The sequence below is a fragment of the Phasianus colchicus genome, chromosome 8 (genome assembly GCF_987193195.1).
Source record: "Phasianus colchicus chromosome 8, bPhaCol1.hap1.1, whole genome shotgun sequence".
NCBI lineage: Eukaryota > Metazoa > Chordata > Aves > Galliformes > Phasianidae > Phasianus > Phasianus colchicus.
In genome coordinates, this window is record NC_143443.1 from 5,548,584 (window position 1) to 5,572,629 (window position 24,046).

The 24,046-nt window shown below is 43.0% G+C and overlaps 1 long non-coding RNA gene across 1 annotated transcript in view; it reads left to right on the forward strand.

The window, feature by feature from the left end:
• Positions 1-13,737: 13,737 nt before the first annotated feature.
• Positions 13,738-24,046, forward strand: part of LOC149916989 (uncharacterized) — a 70,297-nt gene continuing 59,988 nt past the window's right edge. Inside the window, exon 1 of the long non-coding RNA XR_016468639.1 lies at positions 13,738-14,124. This is a non-coding gene — a long non-coding RNA (uncharacterized LOC149916989). The remainder of the gene's footprint in view (positions 14,125-24,046) is intronic.

Below are 24,046 nucleotides of genomic sequence, written 5' to 3' on the forward strand. Positions count from 1 at the left end.
TTTCAAGTTTATCATTTCTCTTTTGGCATGGTCTGGTTTTGCCAGACCCTTTACAACTTCTGCTTTACTGTAGCTGTTGCGCCTTTTCTTCTGTACTTTTAAAGTTGCGTGTACTTAAAATGTACTTTTAAAGGTGCATTTAAGTGTTAGCGAGGTTTATTCAAATGGACTATTTAATAGAAGTGTTCACTGCAAACTGTCAAGCTGTCTGGTCAACATATCCAGAAGACCTATAAAACAGCCTAATTAAAAATCCATTGTATCTATGTAGCACGTGGAAGTCCTCATTGAGTGATGAGCAACGTTAGCAGTAGCAGATCTTGTTGAGGTCTGTGTTACAATGTTTGGACTTCTAGACACAGGCCATTGAAAATTCCCTGCCTTGTAAAAAAAAAAAAAAAAAAAAAAAAAGAACTTAGTGGATTCCTTTTAATTAAGGAAGATCTGTCTGTTTTTGAAGGTTTTCTACGAGTAAGATAGCAGTTCTTCATCTCCCAGGCCTGTAGGAAGACTCTGATGGTATTCTAGAAGTCTCCGCTACTTCTTAATATTTAACATGTTTCAGTCATTGCCTCAGTGCCTGTGCACAGGAGAAGCTGATGTGTCCTGAAAGCCCAGGATTGTTGCCAGCTGGGAATTATCAGCAGAGCGGTGCCCACGCTGCTGAAGAAGAAAATAAATGCAAAGGTTATTATTAGGTGAGAAGTTCTTTCCCCATTCCCAGATTAGCAATCAGCCAGCCTTAAAACATTTGCATAAGCCAGCAGTCAGGGTGAGGATCCGCTGTGTCACTGGGGAGTGTTGCTCTGCTAGGTAACGGCTCACAAGGAGGGGAATGGCACTGGTGCATGAAGCAGCAGGAAAATCCTTTGCCAGTTCCCGAAGCCATTGGAGCTCTGAAGCAACAACATATTAGATCATATTAACAGCTGTAATTGCTTAGTAAATGCTATAGGTACACTGAAGGGCATGCAAATAGCCAAGTTACCCACAAAAAGCAAAAGTGTACCTGAAAACCTGATAATTCTCTGATGATAACTTCCAGAACACAACCAATGCCGGTGCCTAGGGTCTTTCTTTAATTGAGTTGAATTTCACTGCAATTTAAAAGATTTGACTCTTCCCACTGGGCCAGTGGTGGTGGAGAGACCTCCTTTTTCTCTCTCTGACAAAATCTTTTTCCTTTTATTGCTTCTGCTGTCATGAGATGTGATTGCAATTGTGCTGCTCCAATGAATACAGAGCCTCTTAAGGCACAAAGCAAGTCTTATTTTTGTATGAAGTGCTTCGCCTCTCCTCGTCTTACTCATTGGCCCTCTTTGTGCTTTGTCCCTCTGGGTTCTGGGGCAGAGCAGGAGAGGTCTATAGGGTGGGGTTTTCTCAGCATAGCACTAAAGGCTGAATTTCACCTCTCTTCTACAAATGCGTCTGTGAGCTCATTTACAGTTTCATTTATGTGCTTCAGTTCTTTGTAACCTCCTGGGAATGCTGCCCTTCTGTGGTACTTTACCTCTTCTCAAAAATTCTTTTTGCTCCAGAGGAAAAATCTCACGCTGTGCAGTATGTTTTCTCCTGATCACTCATGTATAAAGTCTTCTGATTTTTCTTAATCTCTTTCCTCAGTGCATCTGTTAGTGTGAGGTAGTTCGGTACCACGTAAAATCTTATCTTGGAAATGGATTTAGTGCTACTGAAAGACAGTAAATTGGCATCTACAGAGTAGCAAAATGTTTTAACAAAAGAACATCACAAACCTTGCTTAAATATTTGCAAACTGAATTGCTATGAAATAGCTTTTGGTTTTGCTTTGTAGGCGGTGAGTGTTTTTTCGATTTTGTTTTTTTGTTGTTTGTTTGTTAGTTTAATGAAAAATTCTGATGTTAAAACTTGGAAGTTATTTTGATAGCGCGCTGATCTGGTCATCGTCTAACAGCTCCCAGTTCTGTGAATAAGAAATGGGGAGTTGTTATCTTATAATGAACGAGGAATCTTGCTGCAAATGCATTTGTCTGTACTTTACCTGCTCAAGTTGGCCACAGACTTGAACAAAAATGCTCTGGAAAGGCTCCATTTGGTCTGTCTGTTTTTTTCCTTTTTGACATTTCTCACTGTGCTCAGTATGGAAGAAGCTGAAATGCTTTGTGATTCCGTAGTGTGAAGGGAACTACCACCAGTTTGCAGATTATGTGCTTTCTTCTTTCCTAGACCAAGTAGAAATCATCTTTAAGCTCTTATAGCACTTGGCAGGGGTCAACCCCAAGCTGAAGAAGCTTTAGCGAGCTCACAGCCAACAAGGAGGAAGTAAAAAATGGTAGAAGAACATGCAGGTAGAATTAGTGCTGTCAAGCATCCTGTTTTCTAAGAAGGAAGGAAGATGTTACCAGTAAACATGAAAAATGTGCTTGTGGATAGTGACATCTGGGATCTTTGTAAGGAAAAGAAGGAGAGAAGGCTCACTGCTCCCTCTCTTTGGTCTGCACGGTACAGCAGGGCTAACACAGCGAACCTGCTCCCGAGAAGCAGGACAGAACTCATGTGGGCAGGATCAATCAGTAAACGTAGGCCTAGCGTCACTGAACATTTGTAATCTGTACTCAAATGCTCAGCAGGGCATTAGGTACGTTAGCTTTCATGATGCACTACCTTTCTTAGGCAATATACCATTTCTCCATTGTGTGACTTTGTCTCCCAGGCAGCTAAAACGAGATTTACACAGTGGTTCTGTAGTGAGTCGTAAATCAAAGGAGGAGACGAAAAGCTCAGATTTCTCTGGCAGATTGATGAAACGCATGTTAAGACTGAAACTACACTTTCAAATATCTTACTGCCCTCACATGGCTCACGGGCACTGGCAAAAGTGTAACTTCTTTCACCATTGCTCTTAGCTCAGGTTTTGCTGACAGGTCTCTCCTGTTTGGTTGACCAAAGTGTCACTTTGGCTTTCTTTATATCGCATAAAAACTGCTTTCTTGCAGATATGCTGTGCTTATGTGATGCTGCAGGACAAAGTGGCATTCTTGTGGGGTACGTGCTCCTGGTTATGTCAGAGCCAGCCTTAGGAATTGTGGATCTCAAAAGGTGTGCTGGTATCCAGCTTGGTAACAGGCTGAGAGGCAAGAGGAGGGTGACAAGGGCTGCAGGAGGGTGACGAGGGCTGCAATCCCCAGCCCAACACGAGCAATCAACATCCAGCAAGAGGGCCCTAAAGCATGAGGTGAAGGAACACTGCAGCATGGCGAGACTGATAGAGGAGACAAACATCATCAAACACCCACAATGCGTTTATAGGCTCCAATTTAAGTTTTGTAAAGTGGATTAGAGACATCTGTATTCATTAAGGAGACGAAAAGCCTTTCTCTGCAACTCAAGTGTTTTATTTAAAAAGTTTGAATTTTTATAGGTGGTAAAAAGAACCATAAAAAGAGCCATGAAACGGTCAGAGAAAAAATGGCAATTGTGTAAACTGCTCTAAACAGAGCCAGAGCATTCCTTCTTCTTAAATCCCCATTTAATGGTTTAATGTATTATTTAAAAAGATAAATGATGTACATGGATGGAAAAAGGCCCTGGGACTAGGATCTCTGTATTCTCTTTCTCTCTTAGTTATTATAATTTGTCTCTGAGCAGCATTTAGAAGCACTGACTGAGACTGGGGCCTCTTTGAGTGCTGCAAAGCTGCAGTCCGCTGCAGTGTCGCATGGAGCAGGGAAGTTTAGGGGAGGGTGGGAAGATGAGAAAATGGCTTTAAATGGTCATGAAAGGGACAGGTATGGCTAACGTGAGCCTGCAGAGCTTGAAGCATCCCCTTGTACCTCAGTGGGTCAGTATAGGTGGCACTACCAGAAACAGAAAGAATCATAGAATTGCTTAGGTTGGAGGCAACCTTAAAGATCTCCTAGTTCCTACCTCTCTGCCATGGGTCAGATTGCCAGCCATCACTTCAAGCTGCCCAGGGCCCCGTCCAGCCTGGCCTTGAATGCTTCTAGGGATGGAGCATCCAAAAGAACTCTGAGCAGCCTTTTCCAGCACCTCGCCACCTTCTCATTAAAGATTTCTGCCTAACATCTAACCTAAGTCTTGTAGTTTAAAGCCATTCTCCCTTGTCCCATCGCTGTCAGATCACGTAAAAAAAAGTCTGTTTCTTCCTGCTTGTAAGCTCCCCTCAGGTACTAGAAGGCTGCAGTGGGGTCTCCCCAGAGCCTTCTCTTCTCCAACCTAAACAAGCCCCGATCCCTCAGCCTGTCTTCAAAGGAGGAGAGGTGCTCCAGACTCCATCATGTTATTTACTCCCTTTCCATGTCATATCTTCACTCTCCCATCTAGTTCTCTGCACTGTAGCCCTTTATTGCCCTGAAGTTTCTCTTTCCTGGTTCTCCGTTCGTCCTATGCCTGTAGCACTCCACTCCCTTCCCTCCCCATTCAGAAGCTGTCAGTCTTCTTCCGTTCCACTATCTCCCCATTAACCACCCACTCCTATGGCTTTTCTTTGGTGTTATTTGGCAGTTTTAAAAATGGTTTACAAAATAAATGACATTTAAAACCCGAACGTATGAGTAGTTTGCTAAGGTTCTTAATTACCTGACAAAAATAAGCTAATCAAGAAGGTTTGCTAAGAATTAATTGTGTTGGGGAAACCTGGGTTTGTTTTTCAGTTTTCTGCACCTGATTGGAACTTCTAAATGAGCTGGCAGGTGTCTTTCCAGCAGGCACAGGAAACTGGAGTTTAAAATAGATTGGCTGTAGAAACAGGACCTGGCGGATTTTTGGTGGTTACTTTTTTAGTCTGAGAGCAAAAGAGGAATAGGAACAAAAGTTAATGTTCTGAGAAGTGTTTGTAGGAAAGGCTGCAGAACTTCCTCAGGCACTTGTAGCAGCAGGGTTAGGACAAACCTATGTATACCTATGGCATACCAGTGTTTTGGTCTGTGAAATAAGTCACTGAGTAACAGCCCTGCTGGGAAGCTAGTCTTGGGGAACAGAGCTCAGGCAAGATGCGGACCTGGTATGATATTATGGGCCCTTCCCTCGACCTGTAAGCCTTGATGGAACAGATCTGACAATCTCAATGAAGGCAACTGTCGTTAATTCCCACCAAATCTTCTTTGTATAGGATTTCATACTAATTTTGGTGTTGAACTTTTTCCTTTTATGTATGAGTTTAAAAAAAAAAAAAATGGAAGGAACATTTTTCTAAAAAGTAGATGAAAGCCAGGATGTTTTGTGGCTATCCTTAAAGCAATTACTTAATTTATAAGAGAAAAAGACTTACGGATCACAGAAAAAGAGGGGACGGACAAAATGTTTCTGGTATGTGTCCCACCTCTATAGCACAGATTACAGAATCTTGGATTGAACATCCTTACATCTGGGACTGAAGTACTTCCTTTTCTATTTTGTGTGTCTTGTTTACTTGAGTAGTAAACCTGTTGAACGACAGCCTGGCATTTGTCAGTCCCTCGCCTTCTATCTCTGTTATGTCATTAAACAAGGAAACTTCCTTAGAATAAGGAGTCATACCCTCTGAGTGCCATGTTTTCTTTGTTTCACTTTTTATTTTCAGGTTAAAATGCTCTGTAGTTTTCCTTCTTAGTGCTGTACACTTGAAATAAAAGCACAGATTCCCACAGCTCTCCCTGTCAAGGAGGAAAGGCTGAGCCAGTCCCACCCTGGAGCTAAACCAAGGATATACCTGATATTCATCCTACTTCTTTGGCAAAAGGTTTCTTTTTGGCAGTTCTAAGCAATTACTCTTGGGGCTTTTCTATCGCAGGTCATAAACATATGCCAGCACAATGGTCCTTCAGTGCATTTTTCTCTTCCTGCAAGGTAACCGTTCATCTGTGGAGTGATTTCTTCAGATGAGGTATTGTAATCCAAATTGCCAGTTAATACCTGCAGGACCAGCTTCCCTCCTGGTCAGCTCTGGAAATTAAGAGAAGCTCTGAATGGTGCTGTGAAGTTTTGCTTACAGAAATTCTGAAGGACTGTTGAAACAGAACAAAATTGGAAGGGCAAACTGTGAAGCTTCAGACAAATGCAAAACTGTAGGGGGGAGGGAGGAAGGTTTTTAGAATCAAAATGCCACAGTTTGTGCTTAAAGCCTTTTGGTTTGCTTTCTGAGGAATACTGTGAGAAAAACAAGGCTGTGGGCTCAATGCATTCTACTTGTTCATTAACTTAGTACTGTTTTCAGTACTGGGATTTTTCTGTGCCTTTTTCTTTTTGAAGTAGCTGGCTTTGTCTGGTTGTTGTTCTGTTGTTCATTGCTCTAAAGCTAAATGATCATCCCAGTAGAAACTTAAGAAAGCAACAAAAAAGACCTCCATTAGAACACAGTATGTTGATTCTTCTCAACAGTGGTGAGCATCCCAGGGCAATGTTGAACGAGAAGGAAAACGCAGAGACATGAGCCGAAGTCACATATAAACAAACTAGCTGAATCTACGTTCCTGTGATCTGTTGGAACTCATGACTACCTATAATCTGTGGGAAGAGAGAGCTGCTGAACTCTACTTGAATTGTTCTGAGAGCTTTAAGCTAACAGTCCTACCAAAAACCCTGTCTCTATTCCCTCGCTACTGCACAGAGTCTCTTCCATTGGGTAGCAGATGGAGGTTAGAAGTCTGCTAGGCTAAAGGATTGATACCGAATAGAATTAAACATGAAAAACAATGCTTGTAAGCAAAAGGCTGAAAGCTACCAGCTAGTGTTGTGCAGTTAAAAATAACAGTAACTATCATTGTTATCTGGACACACTTTCACGGCTTGTTCCTTTTAGCATTACTATGAAAGGAAAATTGTGAGTACTTGATGACGTCAACTGCACGGTTTAAGGACTTGACCTATCATTAAATATGGGAGGGTTAAACCTGTTTACGTTTTATTATACGTAAGCACAAATCATACCACGATGCCATTCTACTTACTGAACTGCACCTTTAAGCGATCTGTCCATAATTGCAACAGAAAATGTCCAAAGCAATTTGCCAGGCACCTATCTGGGACAACAGCGATGCTGAATTACATATGATCGCTGTGCTCTGAGCAGCAGTGATAAGTAGAGATCGGAGTGTTTTTGCTTTTAAAGCAAAATATAATTGTTTCTGGAACCTGTGTGTTTGAAAGAAGCTTCTGAGTGCTTTAACTGACTGTATTTTGTTATTACATTTTGACTGTGGAATAATGCGGTTACATAAACAATACAACTCTGGTGAAGGGGTTGGTCAAAGGGAAGTCATAATTACATTCAAAAATGAAAAAAAAATCTGTAATTCCAATTATTAACTTTAGTTGTACAAATTCAGCCCTCTAAAAGGGCTTTTTGTCTCAGAAAAGGTAGGAGATGGTTGCAGTTTCGCTTTGAGTTTTGCACAACACAAAAATGTTGCTAGACCCACCAAACAATTTGCAGAGACGTAAGCTGGTTCTGGTTTTGATTCACTCTTCTCTCTCTTTGCAAACATAAATTCAGTTACATTCTCTGTCCTGATGACTGAGACTGAGCGCTGTGATACATATGATTCATTCAGTCCAAACTAAAATCTACCATCCCTTGTAGGTACCTTATCCTTCAGCTCAAGCTGTTGGTGGCTAACAGAGAGCTCTGAATCTTCCCTTTTCAAGCTGTCCTTACTACCTTATTTTACTCTGAAAAGCACTAGTGCTCTGCCTCTCGTTTAAATCATCATTAGACATTATTTTTATTGGATATTTCTAAGAACTGCAGATATTTCTTTAAGATCATTAAGACATGGCCTACTGTGTGCATCCTAACAACCAGAATGCTTTTCTTTTCCTGAGTTCTTGCTAACTCTCTTCGTGTCTTTGCTGCGACATTGTTGTATTTGTTCTCCAAACTGCTGTTGAAAAGGTGTTTCACCTGATCCATTACTTGACTACGTCAGGCTCCTCTCTGCATTCTGGCTTCATCTTTCCTACCCAGTTATTCATGTGTGTCTTTCAGAGAGCCTCTGTGCTCAGCGGTTGCTTAGGTCCAGTTCCTTCGTCAGAGCAGAGTAATACAGTCCGCATTAGATGCAAACATTATGTTCATGACATGACTCCTGCCATCAGCAGGCCTTAGGAGGAACACTGCAGCAGAAGGATCCACGGATTTACTTCTTTCAGTGTGGTGATCCTCTAGATATTGGAAATGGGAAGCTCCACTCTCACTGGGGAGTCAGCTGCACGCTTAGCTAAGGAGGAGGCATTGCGCAGGCAGCTCCTATGGTGCAGTTAATGTGCTGTGAATCTCCCTGCCAGCTTTTCTCGCAGTATCCCGCAGCTCCTGTGGCCGCGCCATCAAACCTCACCTGTCAGCCCAACATTTGCTATGAGCTGGGATCATTTCTCTGTTTGCCCTCAGTTCACACGCTGCAGTGGAATGTCTAAACTGAAGGGAGCCTTCTGTATAGCTAATTATTTCACCATCATGTTTCTATTCTTTTTTTCTTTATGGTAATTTTTTTTTCTTCAAATAACACCTTAAAGGAAAAGGATACAAAGTAAAACCAAATGCTTTCAATTGCTGAAGAAAGGATTTTTCAGTGAAGCTTCTGCTTAGCAAAAGGGAGAATTAGAAAGCATGTTTTATTCTATCATATATTAAAATTAGGAGAATGAGAGCCTCATTTGCTTACAGATCATCTATTAGTATTCACCTGGTGGCAAGCAGCCTTAATCTCACACCATTAATGAAAATAGAAGCTCATTAAATAGTAATTCTTTTTAATAGCATCAGGAGCCTGAGTTTGAGCACCACTGCTTTAAGTTCTCTTGTAAATTGTGCGTGATGATCACCAATAACAGAATTTCTTGTACCTTTCCCCTCTCCAAATATCTTTCATTTCTCATATAATCACTCATGAATACCAGAAAGGGAGAGAGCCTTGTAGACAAGTGAAAGAGGTTTAACCACCAGAGTTCCGATTTTAGAAAACAGGAAAAAAAGTTGCTGGAGGCAGAGTAGGTGAAATAACCAACAGTACCTACTTTGCTGCCTTTTTTGTGAGTCAGCTTCCCACCATCTTGAACGGGAGGAGGTGCGCAGGGACGCACAGGACTTCAGGTGTCAAGCGAGCTTCCTCGGTTCTGGATACTCTTGCAGTGGGCTTAATTGATTTTCTTTGCTTTGGCTCCTGCTGTGAAGCCTCTCATCGTGAGACATAGCAACCCCCACCCTTCTGATTATCTCCTTTAGGCCATTGCTGTGACACTCTTCCTCCAGATGGCTACATTGTTAAACCCTGCCTTAGAAACAATTGTGACGCTGTTTTTCAGTACCGCGTGACTATTCTTATGGTAAAACCAGCAGTGATGGATGGGGAGCTTTTACGCCCAAGGGCCTGGACAAAGCTTGAGAAGTGGGCCCACTTGAACGTAGTGAGGTTCAACAAGGCCAAATGCAAGGTGTTACCCTTGGATTGTAGCAATCTTGGGTATGTGAAGATCAGTGAGAAGAACTGATTGAGAGCAGCCCAGAAGAGAAGGACTTGGAAGTCCCGACGGACGAAAAGCTGGATGGGAACCCACAGTGTGTGCCTGCAGCCCAGAAGGCCAACAGTGCCCTTGGCTGCTGAAGAAGAGGGGTGGCCAGCAGTGAGAGGGAGGGGATTGTCCCCCTCTGCTCTGCCCCTTTGAGGCCCCATCTGGACTATTGCATCCAGGTCTGGGACCTCCAGCACAGGAAAGACAGGGATTTTTTTGCAGCAGGTCCAGAAGAGGGCCACGAGTATGATCGAAGTATAGGAGTATCTCTCCTACAAAGAAAGGCTGAGGGAGTAGTTTATTTGGTGGAGAGACCTCATTGCAACCTTCCAGTACTTAAAAGTAAAGAGGAAGAAGACCAACTGCATACATGGTCTGCTAGTGATAGAATAAGGGGGAACGGTTTTAACCTCAAAGAGGGGAGGTTTAGGTTAGATGTCAGGGGGAAGTTTTTCACTCAAAGGATGGTGAGGCACAGGCTGCCCAGAGAAGCTGTGGGCTCCGCATCACTGGAGGTGTTCAAGGCCAGGCTGGATGGAGCCCTGGGCAGCCTGCCCGTGGGAAGGGGTTAGAACTAGTAGAATTTTAAAGTCTCTTCTTCCTTCCAGCCTAAACTATTCTATGATTCATTTCAAATTCACAGCTAATGTTTCCATTTCATTCGTGACGCTAAAAAAAACGTTCTTTGTTCTCTCATTAGAGTTCTCATCTGTTTCTCTGCTTTGCATGGTGCCAAGCACTGTCTTCATTCCTCGTCTGCTCTCAGTTGTTCTGATGAACAACTTCAGGCTATGTTGCCCTATTCCTTGTTTAACACAGTCATGTTCTCCCTCCTGTGCGATCTGTTTCTTCGTTTGGAACATGCACTTTTGTTTCGGATGTGCGTGTGGAAAAATTGCTTACCCCTACACCCTAGCCACAGTTAATTACTGACAGATTTTTCTAGGCCTCCTGACATTGCTATAAAGAGTTCCTTAGTAATAATGTTATCAATTATTTAATTTTTAATTAGCACTTGAATTAATTACATCATTCTTTACTGCAGGGAGAAAGGGACCTCAGTTTCCCCAGTTACATGACTATGGTTTGTCTTCAGAGGCCGAAGCTTTATTTTAGCATTGAATAGCATCACAACTAATACTTTTCAGATTGCCATAATTCCATGGGTGTGCATTTGTGGTTGCTTGCTGTCTGAGGACATGGTTTCCCTAAGAAAGCTGCAAGGTGACCTGATAGTGGACTTTAAGTATCTGAAGGGGAGCAACAGGATAGAAGGGGACAGACTCTCTAGCAGGGTCTGTGGCAGTAGAACAAGGGGAAATGGCTTCAAGCTCAAACAGGGTAGATTTAAGTTATATATTATAAGGAAAAATTTTTCTACTGTGAGGGTGGTGAGACAGTGGAGTAGGTTACCTAGAGATGTGGTTGATGCCCCATCCCTGTGGACTCTCAAGGCAAGGTTCGATAAGGCCCTGGGCAACCTGATTTGCTTGTGGTGTCACTGTTCATTGGAGGGAAGTTGGACTAGATGGCCCTTAGAGGTCCTTTCCAACTCTATGGATTCTATGATTCTATGTTAGGATAGGTATCCTTCTCTCTGCTGACAGACTCCTGAGCTATGTCCAGATGCTTTTTTTTTTCTTCTTCTTTTTTCCCTGTTGCCAGTCCCTAACACATGTGGTGCTGGGATCCCTGTAGCAAGTCCATTGAATGTCTCTGTTACAGTAAGCACTGTGGCTCTGATTCCTTCCATATGCCCTGTCCTCTCCCCGAGCCTGCTCAAAGCACTGAGCAGCAGGACAGTGGGAGGATCCTGGAGGTTACACACCTACTGTTCTGGAAAGATCTTTAGATAGATCGATCTTTCCATGGAGCAAACCAGGATCAAATCTCACCAGACTGAGCAGGAGCTGAGCTCTGTGATGGACTGCCTGCTGAGGCAGCTTTCTAATAAGAGAACCTGTCTGGGAAAGGCTGGTGAGCAGATCAGAGGAAGGTTACTGCGACATCCCAGTAATTACCCTAGTTAGATCTTTGATGCAGATTGCAAAGAGCTTTTTAAAGTTAAGTTAAGATCTGCATCAGTGTTCATACTTGCGCTGTGTTGTTAGTTAGTGCAGTTGCTTTGGGTGACAAAATCCTCATGTTTAGCATTCGCTGTTACAAGAGGTACATTAGTACACTGTCATGTACAGCAGAAAATACTGTGGCCAAGTACAATGTATATATTCTCATCAAGCATACTGTTAACGTGCCTGCTATGCCTAAAATCTGAGTCAACTAAACCCCAATTTTTCCTTTTGATCAAGGGTATTCCAGCAATTGGTGTTAAAGGATCAAAATGAGATATAAAGATTTTTTTTTTTTATTTCTTCCTTTCTGTCTGCCGCTGCGTTCTATAGTAACTCTGAGGGTTTTGATGATTGTGTTTTTTTTGTGAGCTGCTTTGCTGTTTGAAAGTTGAGTCTGCCTGTAGATAAAGCAGAAGAGGGAATTAATGTTGCTTTGTGTTTTCCCTCCATGGAGCACAGAGAATAAAAAGTTACTTTTAGGGGTCAAAACTCTGCTGGAAGAAAGGATTTCATCCCTTCATTCCCAAGAAGCAGCACAGTTCATCCTGCTCTGGTTGCCCCTAGGCCAACAATGTAGTAAATAAATAATTTAAGTAAATTCCTGTCTTTCCACCCAGAGTGGTTCCAATATAAGACACTGAACAAATCCTGTTTCAGCTGTCCAGAGCAAGCGATTATCATAACCACAAAGGGACTGAGAATAGGAAGGAATACCGATGGCATCATAAAACTGCTTTTGGAGATCCTCCATGTGATCACGGTTTATGCTATTTCTGCAGAAATATGTGATATGCTGCGATCCACAATACTGTGTGCACATCCGTTAAATGTTGCATGAACAACAAAGCCATAGGGAACATAAAATATAGAAGCTGAGCAAATGGATATCTCAGAGTAGGGAAATGCAGAGCTTTTCACCTGTAGGTCACCAGTTCAAAAACCACCTCAGATGAATTCCATTTCAACAGTGGATGTAACTTTGTAAGGTTGCGTTGGCTGAAATTGCATCACCCGTCTTCTCTTGGATAAACAGTTGTGTCACTCAAGCCACCCTTGTTTTTGGCACTGGTATCATTGTTTGGGTAGAAGAGCCAGGTTTTAAAGATATTGTGAGATTGTGAGCTTTCCCAGCGTGTCTAGGACTGAGGCAGAGTTTGAAAACCTTAGGAAGGATGTTGTGGAGAGGTGTGTGTGTCAGCCTCTTTTCCAAGGTAACAGCAACAGGCTGAGGTTTCTAAGAACCCCTATGAAACTGACATTCCTCCTTGTGTATAACTGAGTGTGAGGGCTGTAGATCTGTGGGCAAGAATGAGGTTGGAACAAAAACGGTATCCAAGGGGGCAGGAGAAAACTTGTGGCTTCCAGCTCCACCTGCCTCTTTCTGTTTCCTCCCAGCTCCTGGGCTGCTATTGTCACGGGTGATGGTGAAAACACAGACATGAATGGGAAGGAGATTTGAGTGTCCTTGCATCTCTGACTAAGGGTATCGCAGTAATCACTCCCCCTTTTTGTGTGAATATACATCCCGCAGACCTAGGAGAAGCAATCTACATTGACAAGCCACGAAGGGAAGAAGTAGCACCTCAGAGACGAGTCACACATAGGTTTTGCCAGCCCAGCAAAATGCATTTTGTAAGGAACTAAAAATCATCATCAAAACAGCTGGCTTATTTACCCTGCCATGCTCACAAGCAAGAGAGGCTATTCCAAGGGATGGCTGCAAAACTGTTGTTTTAGAAACTGAGAAACTGCTACACCTGTGGTTTGCATCTATTCTGTGGATAAAAGTCACATTTGTTTAATGGCTGGGCAGAGAGCTGGGGGACATAATGGCAGAAGCAGATTTGATTTCTCTCTCTTTAACCGAGCCCGGGCAGGCAGATATGGGCACCTCTGCTGTTGATTGTAGAGCAGCCCGGCACAGGCACAGAACACTTTGGCATCCAGTGCATCCGCTGCTTGCCTAAATTTACAAGCAAATGAAATTTGTAAGAGCACTACAAGGAATTCTGAGTGGATCCCATTCCTCTGCTGTGAGGTCATTATGCAGCACAAAATTAGGCAGCCTCAGCTAGCAGCTGATGTCGCCAGCACACACAAGCCCTAAATACCGCACAGGCTGGAGGAAATTCCCCCATTATTCTCCAGTAAAACAACAGCATCAAAAAGGTAATAAAGCTCAGGGAGCAGAGCCTGGTTTGTGAGCGCAGCTTGTCGCTGCAGGCTGTGGACTGTAGGCATGCTGTGCTGCTCTGTGGGAAGAGAGAGCTTATCAGTGATGCCTGGCACAGCAGCGCCGTGGAGAGTCAGCAGGTGCCCACGTTCCCACAGCAGCAATGGGTGGAAGAGGAATTGAGCTGTGTCCTAAGCGGGCTTTGTTCTAATGTCAGGTGCCCACCTGTCCTGAAATGAAGTGGCCAGAGGAACCCTGTAAAGGCTCCTCAGGGTGCTTGAGGGGCTGAAGCCACCAGCAGCAAGACTCCAGGCAACACACTCACTCTGAGCCCCCTCTGGAAGAGCCCATTGTATATATTCTGGGAAAATTCTGCTTTCCCCACCTCTACTGGTAAGAACAATTCACTTAACTGTATCTGAACAGAGAGGTAGCCCTTGTTTGTCTCTTGTGCCCTAAAAGCTTCTTTGAGTAAATCTCGCTGTTTGTTTTGGTGGAAGAAATTGTCCAGCTCTTCCCTTCAGACATGTTTTCTGTATTTACTGACTGGTGCTCTGGGAGCGTTTGAGTTCACTTGAGGCTATCTATACCCGTGAAGACTCATTGCGTGTCTGTCTGAATAATAGGTGTTCTTTCAAAAAACATCAAGGAATATTTTCAAATCTTTTCCATACACGCTCAAAACAAAATTTTCTGTGTTTTTTCACTGAAACAAAAACCTCAACATTATTCAGCTTGAAACATAGCATTTCTTTCTATGGTGTGGTCTATCTTATGTAAGGTTTACAAGAATTTTGAGAAAGTGAGGGGAAAGAAATGTAATGGAATAGGTAGGTTTCATTTTGAGAACATCCTCTAGTGTGTTCACTACACTTGCTAATGGTGCTGAAATAATTTCTTTCCAATGAAATGTTCTGAGGAACTATTTTATCAAGCCTTGTGTCTTGAAACCTTTTATACTTTGTGATATTTCTTGGCATACTGAGTCCCAGTCCCCTTTGGTCAGTGATTCATTTTATGCTGTGCCAGAGAAAAGTTGGTGGTTCATATTAAAGTGGAAAGCAAATGCTGAGGTGGGGTGATAAGGACAGAAAGATTGATAACCACAGTTGTTGCTATTCAGAGTTGTTGTGCTTAACAGACCTTAATCTCTGAACAATGGATGACAGGCAAATAATAAAACAGAATGGCACGATATCCAAACCATTTTCTTGTACCAGCCAGAGAAGTTAGAAATGCTGGTAATGCAATCTGTGGGCTTTGTTAATTGACTTTTCATGAATGAAAAGTAATTAGAAAAGGGAGCAGAGAAAAGAGAACTTTTTAAGAATAATGACTGTTAGGACTTCAAAGAACTACCAAAAAAAAGTTTTCAACTTTGAAGGAAAGTAACATCTTATGACAAAAAGCAGAAAATCAGGGAATTTAATGCTTGTTCTAGTTTAATGATGTTTTATAGTTCCTATGCTGTTTAAATAACTATATCACGCTTCCCATTTAGTCTTAGGCTGAGCAGGGAATGTTAATAGTGATTTAACTCTCCAGGAATGTCAGTCACCGCAGCACATTTTGTGCGACTTGAGGACTTACGCTGAGTTGGTGTAAAAGGGAAAGTATCCCTTCCGTGGAAGCTAGAGCCGTGAGGATGTACGTGAACAGGGAGTGCAGGCTGTGCTTTAGAACACTTCAGTAAACATGCCTCACTCAACTTGGCCTGCTTTCCTAACTTAGTTGGGCAATTATGTATATGAAGGAAAATAGGATGAATGCATATCTTAATACATTTCAGCATGTGAGTTTTCTTAAGACAGGAAAAGGGTAATTCTTGATCTTTTGGGCAGGTGGTATATTGTCTAGTGCTGGCATGTAACCTTTCCCGTGGCTAGGTGGGCTCTTGCTCTTTAAGGAACCTCTTTACTTTGACAGGAGCAATTTGCACTTCCCTTTTTTCTTTCTAAGGGGCAGGAGGAGAAGAGAGGCGAGTTGAGGGAGCAGGTGGTGGGGCCAGCCTCACCTCTGAGGCTTTCAGAGCACCTGTGAAAATTCAGCATAATTTTCATGTCACATCAGTAGGGTTATGCACTGTGATGGTCTGACAGCAGAGAGCCGGGTAAAGAAGCTGCTATAGATGTCTGTTTCCAGGATACCCTATATAAACATCTGACGTTAGAGCAAGTTTTGGTTGTTGTTTTTGTCTACCACTTACATAAATACCTAGCTGCAGCAAAGTAGCAAAAGTACCAGCCAGGAAAAAATAGCTTTCTAACAGCCATCTGCTGGGGAGGAGGAGCAGCAGCTGTAAGGAAGGAGAAAATGAACATGGGATGCTCTTGGCGGGGGCAGAAGGTCTTAGTGTGCCTTTTGCCACAGATGACAGATACGTGTTGAATGGGCTACCTTTTTCAGACATACTGCTGCCTACATCAGCAGTCAGGATCACAGCACTCTTTGCTTAACTGCATCTGACTTCAAAGACCACAGGGCTCTTAGAGTTGTGTTTTTGTGTGCAGTGGGAAGAATTGCGTCCTGGGGACAGTGGATTGACACCTACCTGAAAATGCCCAACCTGGCGATTCCAATAACAGAAACCACAGAGCAAAAACAGCACATGTGATTTTGTACACTTACTGAGGGATTCTTTGTGCATTCATTGGCTTGCATACACAGCCTGCCTGACACTGGCAATAAATAATACCTCCTTACCCTGAGATATTTTCAGCTACGTATGTTTCATGTATACATAATTTAATTCCTCACTGTAACTGTGAGATTGAAGTGGGATAAAAATGTGAAACAAAAATATCGTGGATTCTTCCTTCCCATATTTAAAATATAACAGGGAAGCATTTTTTTATGATCTCTTTTGGTGTTGCTAATATTGAAGTAACATAGACAGTCTTTGGCAAGCACACACACGCACTGGAGAGCTATTTTTCTTTTTTTCTTTTCTTTACTTGTCAGAAGTCACCTCCTGTAACTTTGTTTTTTTCTCTTCTCCATTTCTAAATTTATTTGGTGCCCAGGAAAGCTGTCAGATGGACAGTGTTGCATATCAGAGCATAACCCGAGCAGCACGCGGGCTTTCCACATCTTGCATGTGATTTGGCACTGTATTTCTGGCAGAAGAAGGGGAATGATTCACAACGAATCATTTATCTGACAAATTTTGCCTTTTTTTCTGTTGGTCCGGAAATTGCCCGAGTAATTTTGGAACTCCTGGAAGCTAATGCAAGTTATTTTTTTAAGCCATCCGCTGAATGAGATCTGTGAACAGTACTTTGTCTGAAGATTGTACTTGATCTGAGATTACAGCTTAAGTAGTTTAATAGATTAGATTTAGAATCATCTAAAAAATGACACCCCCATTTTGACTTTTAAAAATTTGTGGTTGTGGAGCTGAAAAATGCATAAATGTTCCTAAAGTAGAGCCTGAGGAACTAAGACACAGAACATGACTTCTGTAGCCTTTCACTCTGAATTATGCAAAACCAAAATCTGCTTTGCCCTTAAAGGTGCATCACAGTGTAATAAGGGGCAGTTTTCACCGCGGTATTTGCTCCTTTGGGTTTGCTCAGTTAACATTGCTCAGAAAAGGGCCATTCCACCCACTTCCCACAAGTGCTGCTGGTGACATCATCATCAAGGCATGGAAGGTGCCACGTGTTGGAGGCTGCATCAGGCAGCTTAGTGGTCAGGAAAACATTCAGGGAAACTTTCCTCAGGCCTTTCCTGTGTAGCAGGACACAGCAGAGCACAGTCATGAATCCTTTCAGACCCTGTTTTGACAGATTGCCTTAATGATGGTGATTTGCATTATAACCTGCTGTAGTGTGACTGTACTCTTCCAAACTGACTGGTCAAGCAGAGGACAATGCACATATCTTTGTGGCACCAAGTTAAGGCAGAAGCATTTGGCAAGTGCTAAACAGGCTGCAACTGGTTTTGCCTCTATATTAAACTTTATAATTACAAATCTCCTTAAGCTCTTATAGCTTTATGTCTTCAAAGTACTGTGTGAATAACTAATTAATGAATTAATCATTAATGCACCTGGCATAAAGAGCAACTGTTCCTTTGAAGTGATAGGGCATTTCCCAGTTGCTCTTTTATCATGGGGGAAGAGAAAACTAAATGGAGATGTGTATAATTGGAAGGACTTTTGCCTGCTTGGATGGAGGCAAGTCCTAGTGCTTAAGGTGCCTCAGGGCCTATAAAGATGTTTCCTTAGCGTTCCCTGGCAAAATAAAGTCATCTGTCATGTTCCTGCAAGTCAGCCAAGTCTGCAGCACCTGGTAGGGAGCATGGAAGGGCTGCTGGAGCCCTTCCAGTAGGCAGAGCATGGACTTGGTAACCTCACATTAAGGTGCTTCTTTAGCCTTGTGTTGGTTTCTCAGCCGCTTTTGCTCCAGCTTAGTTGTGCTTCCTAATTTCACATTTCCACAGAATCCTGGGGAGATCTACAGACAAGCTTGTTGCAGTCTGGACGTATCACATGCTGTTTGCATCCAGTAAATGAGTGCAAAAGTAAGGATATCTCTACATGTGAAAATGTAGATTTACAGTTTTCTGCCACTGTAAGCAGAGTGGGAAGCAGCAACATCATATATTTTACAAATGCTTTATTTTCAAATATAATGCATTTGTCATCCAGAACCAGACCTGTTTTTACCTGTCTTTCATATCACCATAGATTTAGCTGTTAGGCTCCAAATCTCCATATGCAGAAAGCTTGGTGGCAGCTTACATTCAGAGCAAGAACCCTACAAGTCATGATGAAAGTAGGACGTTGGGGCCAGTGGGTTTTTCTCTTTCCCAATGAATTTATATCTAAATTTTATGCCTATTTTCTGTACTGTTTCTTTACTTTTTTTGTGTGTATGTGTGCATATGTACATTTGCAAGTGAACACATCCATTAATCATAGAATAATAGAATGGCTTGGGTCGTAAGGGACCTCAAGGATCATGAAGCTCCAACCCCCTGGCATGGGCAGGGCCAACCTCCAAATTTAATACCAGAACAGACTGTCCAGGGCCCCATCCAATCTGGCCATGAACACCTCCAGGGATGGGGCATCCACAACCATTAATCTTCTTCTTTGGTGGCAGTGATGCTGGGCTAACAAAGGTGCATAAGTAATTCAGAGAGGGAAAGGAAAGGAAATACCAGTGTGCACAGTGTGGGAAATAAGAAGGAGTTGGAAACTGTGGGGCACTTGGAAAACCACGATTTTATTGCTGTTACGGAAACATGGTGGGATGATTCACATAACTGGAACACCACCATTGAGGCTACAAGCTTTTTAGAAGTAATAGGCAAGAAGGAGGAGTGAGGGAGTTGTCCCTCATGTTAAAAAGCAGATAAACTGTGCGGAGCTGCCACTGAGAAACAGTTAGGAATGGGTTGAGAGTCTGTTTATTAAAATTAGGAACAGGACAGCTGGTAGTCAGGGTCCACTACATGCCACCTGATCAAGGGGAGCCTTTTGATGAGGCCTTCTTTCTTCAGCTGCGAGAAGTGTTGCGCTTGCATGCTCTCTCACCCTGATGGGGGACTTCAGTCAGCCACGTATCTGCTGGGAAAACAACACGGTAAGCTGCAAGCATTCCAGGAGACTCCTGAGACCATTGATGATAACTTTCTTGTTCAGGTACTGGACAGATAAGCCAGAGGTGAGGCATTGCTCATCAATGCGGAAATCATTAAAGGCATTAGGATCAGAGGCAGCCTGGGCTGCAGTAACTTTGCCCTCATTGAGTTCATGATCTTGAGGAATGTGGGCCTGGCAAAGCGTGGAGTCAGAACCCTGAACATCAGTTGAGCAAAGTTCAGGCTGTTTAAAGAACTGTCGAATGAGAATCCTGGGAAGCTGTCCTTAGAGACAAAGAAGTGGAGTAAAGCTTTAAGGATACCTTTCTGAGAATGTGAGAGTTCTCCATCTCTCAGGATAAGGAAGCAGGCAGAGGAGGCAGGAAACGGCATGGCTTGGCGAGGACCTGCTGGTCAAACAGAGGGAAAAGTTGGAGAGGCTTCATTGTGGCCTTCCAGTACTTAAAGGGAGATTATGAAAAGGAAGGAAAACAACTTTTTACATGGGTAGATAGTGATAGATAGGATGGGGAATGGTTTCTAAAGGAAGGAAGATTTAGAATAGACATCAGGGGGAAGTTTTTCACTGCGAAGGTGGTGAGGTGCTGCCCAAAGAGGTTGTGGATTCCCCATCCCTGCAGGTATTCAAGGCCAGGCTGGATAGGGCCCCAGGCAACCTGATCTAGTACTTGATCTAGCGGTTGGGAACTCTGCCTGAGGCAGGGATGATGGAACTTGGTGATCCTTAAGGACCATTCCAACCCAAGCCTTTCTGTGAAATAGTATATAGTCTGGCTGAAGAGATGCATACCCCATCAGTAACCCCACTGATGTCCATGATGTTACTCATATACTGAAAGAATCCAGTTTGAAATGGGAAATGAAATTACAATGCATGCTTATTAGAAGCTATTATGAACAATGATGAAAGGGGAAAGGGATTTCTAGTACTTTGATGTCTAGCTAAATATTTAAGCTCTCCAAAGCCACAGTATCCAAACGTATAACAAGCTTTTTGTTAGTCATATAAGTTTCCGTGTAGCTGAGGGGTTCAAATCCTTAAAATGGCTTTAAAAAACAATTTCCGTGTTTGACCAGAAAAAAGCTGTCAAACGTGTGAGAACTGATGCTGAGACAGGGCAAGGGGCGTGATGATGGGTACAGGAGGATTGAGCTCAGCAAGCATTATTCCTGCTCATCCTTCCCTCAGCCCTGTCACAGGGGAGGCTGAGCCCAAGAAGGAGCGGCTGCTTGGGCTGGGCAGCTGCAGGGTTCAGCGGTTGCTGAGATGTATAACAGTCAGCCTGGGAGCTGCTTGTGGTTTTGACAGTCGCTTCTGCTGAACAAAACAAGCTGCTACCAACATGAATTTGAATTTATTTATTTTAAATCCATAAACACGAATGCAACAGGTTCTGGGACAAGGCAGGGACGTCACCACAGATGAGATCAGACCATCAGAGACTTTGTCCCTGACAAAGACAAGTGCTCTAATTTGAGACAACAAAATACACTGTTTAGGAAGACAAAGGATAATAAACTAAATGTATTTTAATCTTGCTCAGTGTGTCAGACATGTGACTCCTGAAGATATTTGGAGTGTCAGGATTGATGCGAGACTGTCTAGATGGCTCCCCTTTGAGGATGGCTTCATTAATTGACTAATGTTGGAGACTATCAGTCTTCCCTTTCAGCGTACAGAAACAAACCAGTGCAAGATGCAAAGTGCTTCCTGATCAAGCGAAGCTCTGAAGCATAGGGACAGATGAGATGTCTGAAGTGAAGTGCTGGTCCAGATGAGTGACTGAGTCAGCTACATCTGCGGAGATGCAATCCGTATGGATCCTTCTGAATGCAAGTTACACTTCACCCATTCCGATTTCCTTTTCCCTGGCATTTTACTGTAATTTCTTTAGTCTTTCTATTATTCTGACCTGCCATCCACAGGTTTTCTGATTCTTCAGCAGTAGCTATGACTTTGCGGTGGGAACTCTGAAACTCATTAACGGAAGGACTTGGCTTTAAGCAAATGTCACATCACATTAGTGTAATTCCCAGGCAGTAGCTCACTCTTAGCTAGTTCATTTGAGCAGAGCTTGAAATACCTCCTTGCTGCATCATAGAGATGTTCTGATGATGCTGATTACTTTTGTCTGCATCTGTTTTGACTGATAACTCAAGCGACTATTAGCATTCTGCATGCAGCAGGAGCTTTTCTCAGCTCTTGTCAGAAGCAGAGGACAGTGGTGAAGGGGAAGGGAATTTGTAAGCAGTATTCTAAGGAAAATAACCTATGGAGTCTGAAAGTATTAATGAGAACTGTTACTATAATTAGATACTCTGCGTGCGTATAATACATACATATTAGGTTACGCTTTGCTTGGGGTGCAGCGTTGGGATCTTGCAGCAATCAAGAAGATATCTAAGGTGTGGTAGCAGCCTGCCACAATATTACTTGCATCTGCTTTTACAGGTTGAAGGAAGGGGACAACAGAGCTTTGGCATTTTCATATATAGCCACTGAATCCTGTGTAATGGCTCCTCCTGGACCTCATGTTAATCCTTCTTTTATTAAGATGACTGCAGAGATGGCTTAGATTCTTACTTTGCAGTCTTCTGCAAAGGTTGCTAACATTACTCATGGAGCTCATGAGAAGAGTATATCTTAAAACACTAGACAGATCAGTAGAGAAGTGAGGCTGGCAAAGAGGAGGTTTTAGACCTCTGCAGTGTATCAGTAGGTACGCTGGTCTGGTGTTGCTTGATGTGCTTTCTACTCCATGTTGCTTGTGTCTGCACAGCCTCTTCCACCTCCTCTCTCTTTACACTGAACACTGTATCCGTCCTTGATTCCAACACTGGCTATCTATTCAATCGTGGTATCAAAGGAATATTAAATTCATCATGACAGAAATCTGAGAAGCACAGAAACCCTTTTAAAGGATGTATCGGTAATCCAAATTTCAAAGCATGTTAGCGTCTTTGTAATCTGGCTGCTTATTTTGGGCTGTGGGAGCTCCACCGAAAGTGTTCCCAGCTTCCTAGAGTGCAGGAACAGAGAAAACCTGAAAAAACATAAATACATAAATAGGTGGATGGAAAATATAGTCTCTGATCCTGAACTGCAAACAGTAGACTAAGTAGGAAATGTGTTTTCTTGAAGTTGGCAGGCAAGCACAGTAAGCAAGCAGGAAATGAAAGCAAGTAGGGTGAGCTTTTCAAGGGCTTTGAGCAGCTGCACAACATTGAGTTTATTCCTAAAAAGAAGCTTAGTTTTAAGTTAAGATCAGCCTGAGCTCTGCTGCTTATTATTGAAGTTGTGGGCCTATTTGTGCCAGCGAAGGCACAGGGTTGTTCAAGGAGTGCAACTAGTTCTGCCCACTCACTGAGCAGTGTGGCGGGGGAACAGCCCTGAACAGGGGACAGCCCTGGAGAAAGCTGTGCTTTGTGGCCAGTCCTCTCTTCCTTTCACTTTCTTGGAGCACGAGGAGGAAGTAAAGTCTGTGTTCATCAACCAGGCAGAAGAAACTGATCTTTGGAGTATGACTTGCTGTGGAGAAAGGGGAAGCCCAGTCACCAGCGGAAATGAGTGAGGTGATCAAACTTGACCCCACCTGCATATCCTCTTTAAATTGGACAAGCAAGACTGACATATGATCAGAGCAATGCTTATTGGCCTTTCTTTGCTTAGACTGATGTTTCTGGAGACAGCTCTGTGGGTTAGACATCTGGCTCTGGGCAGCAGCATCTCCGTGCTGAGGGAGAAACTCAGGATGTTGCCTGATGTGTGACTGAGGAGTTTCCTTCCAGCACTGCTCAGCAACTCCAGAGCAAACCTAGCAGCTCAGCATGTGTGGCTTAAACAGCTCCTGGGCGTCACATCAGGATTTCAGTTTCTTTCTCGAGGCAGAGCTGGGCTTGGAGGGTCTTCCCAGGACAGCCTGAAACTTGGACTCTGCCTCTTGTAAGCACAGCCCTGCCACTGGCTGGCTGTGAGTTGTAAAGCACTGGGACTTAGAAAATGCTCTTTGCGATCTCAAACCCCTGTGGCTCTGAGAAACAGCTGTTCTCATCTGAACCTGTGAAGTTCACTGACATGGATACTGCTAAAATCAGCATCTGGGTTTCATGGAACGCAGTAGGGCTTTAACCTGCAAATGGTCTGGTCCACACTGTGGCTGGTTTGCTCAGTTACGTTTGGAAATCTCTGGAGATGGATATAGATATAGATATATATCTAAGTCCTCTCATTTTTGTTTATGAGGCAAATGGTTGATTTTTTTTTCTTTACAATTTCCTATTTTTTCACAGATAACATCACAGAAATAGTGCCAGAATTAGTATTAGTTATGAAAGGACATAATGATATGATTGTTGTGCAGCAACCGGATTTGTTTTTAGGGACACGACAAGAGGTGAAGGGGATGTCCATAGGAGGACACGTACCTGGATTACACCTGGTGGGCTGTCAGCTCAAGGTTAACAGAAGGGCAATGAGGATTTGGTCACAAACAAGCTTATCTGTAAGAGAGAGTGAGAAGGTTTGTCACTGGCCTGAATGCTGGGGTCTCAGGTGACAGTTGGAATGAGTCACTGATTTGCTTTTCCGCTAGGGAAATTCATGCCATCCACTCTCAATTTCCCTTGATGTTCCCAGCCCTCATAGGGTTTCTGGTAGTTATTCATTACCGGGCAAAAAGAATTTGATTTTCATACTCCTTAAGTG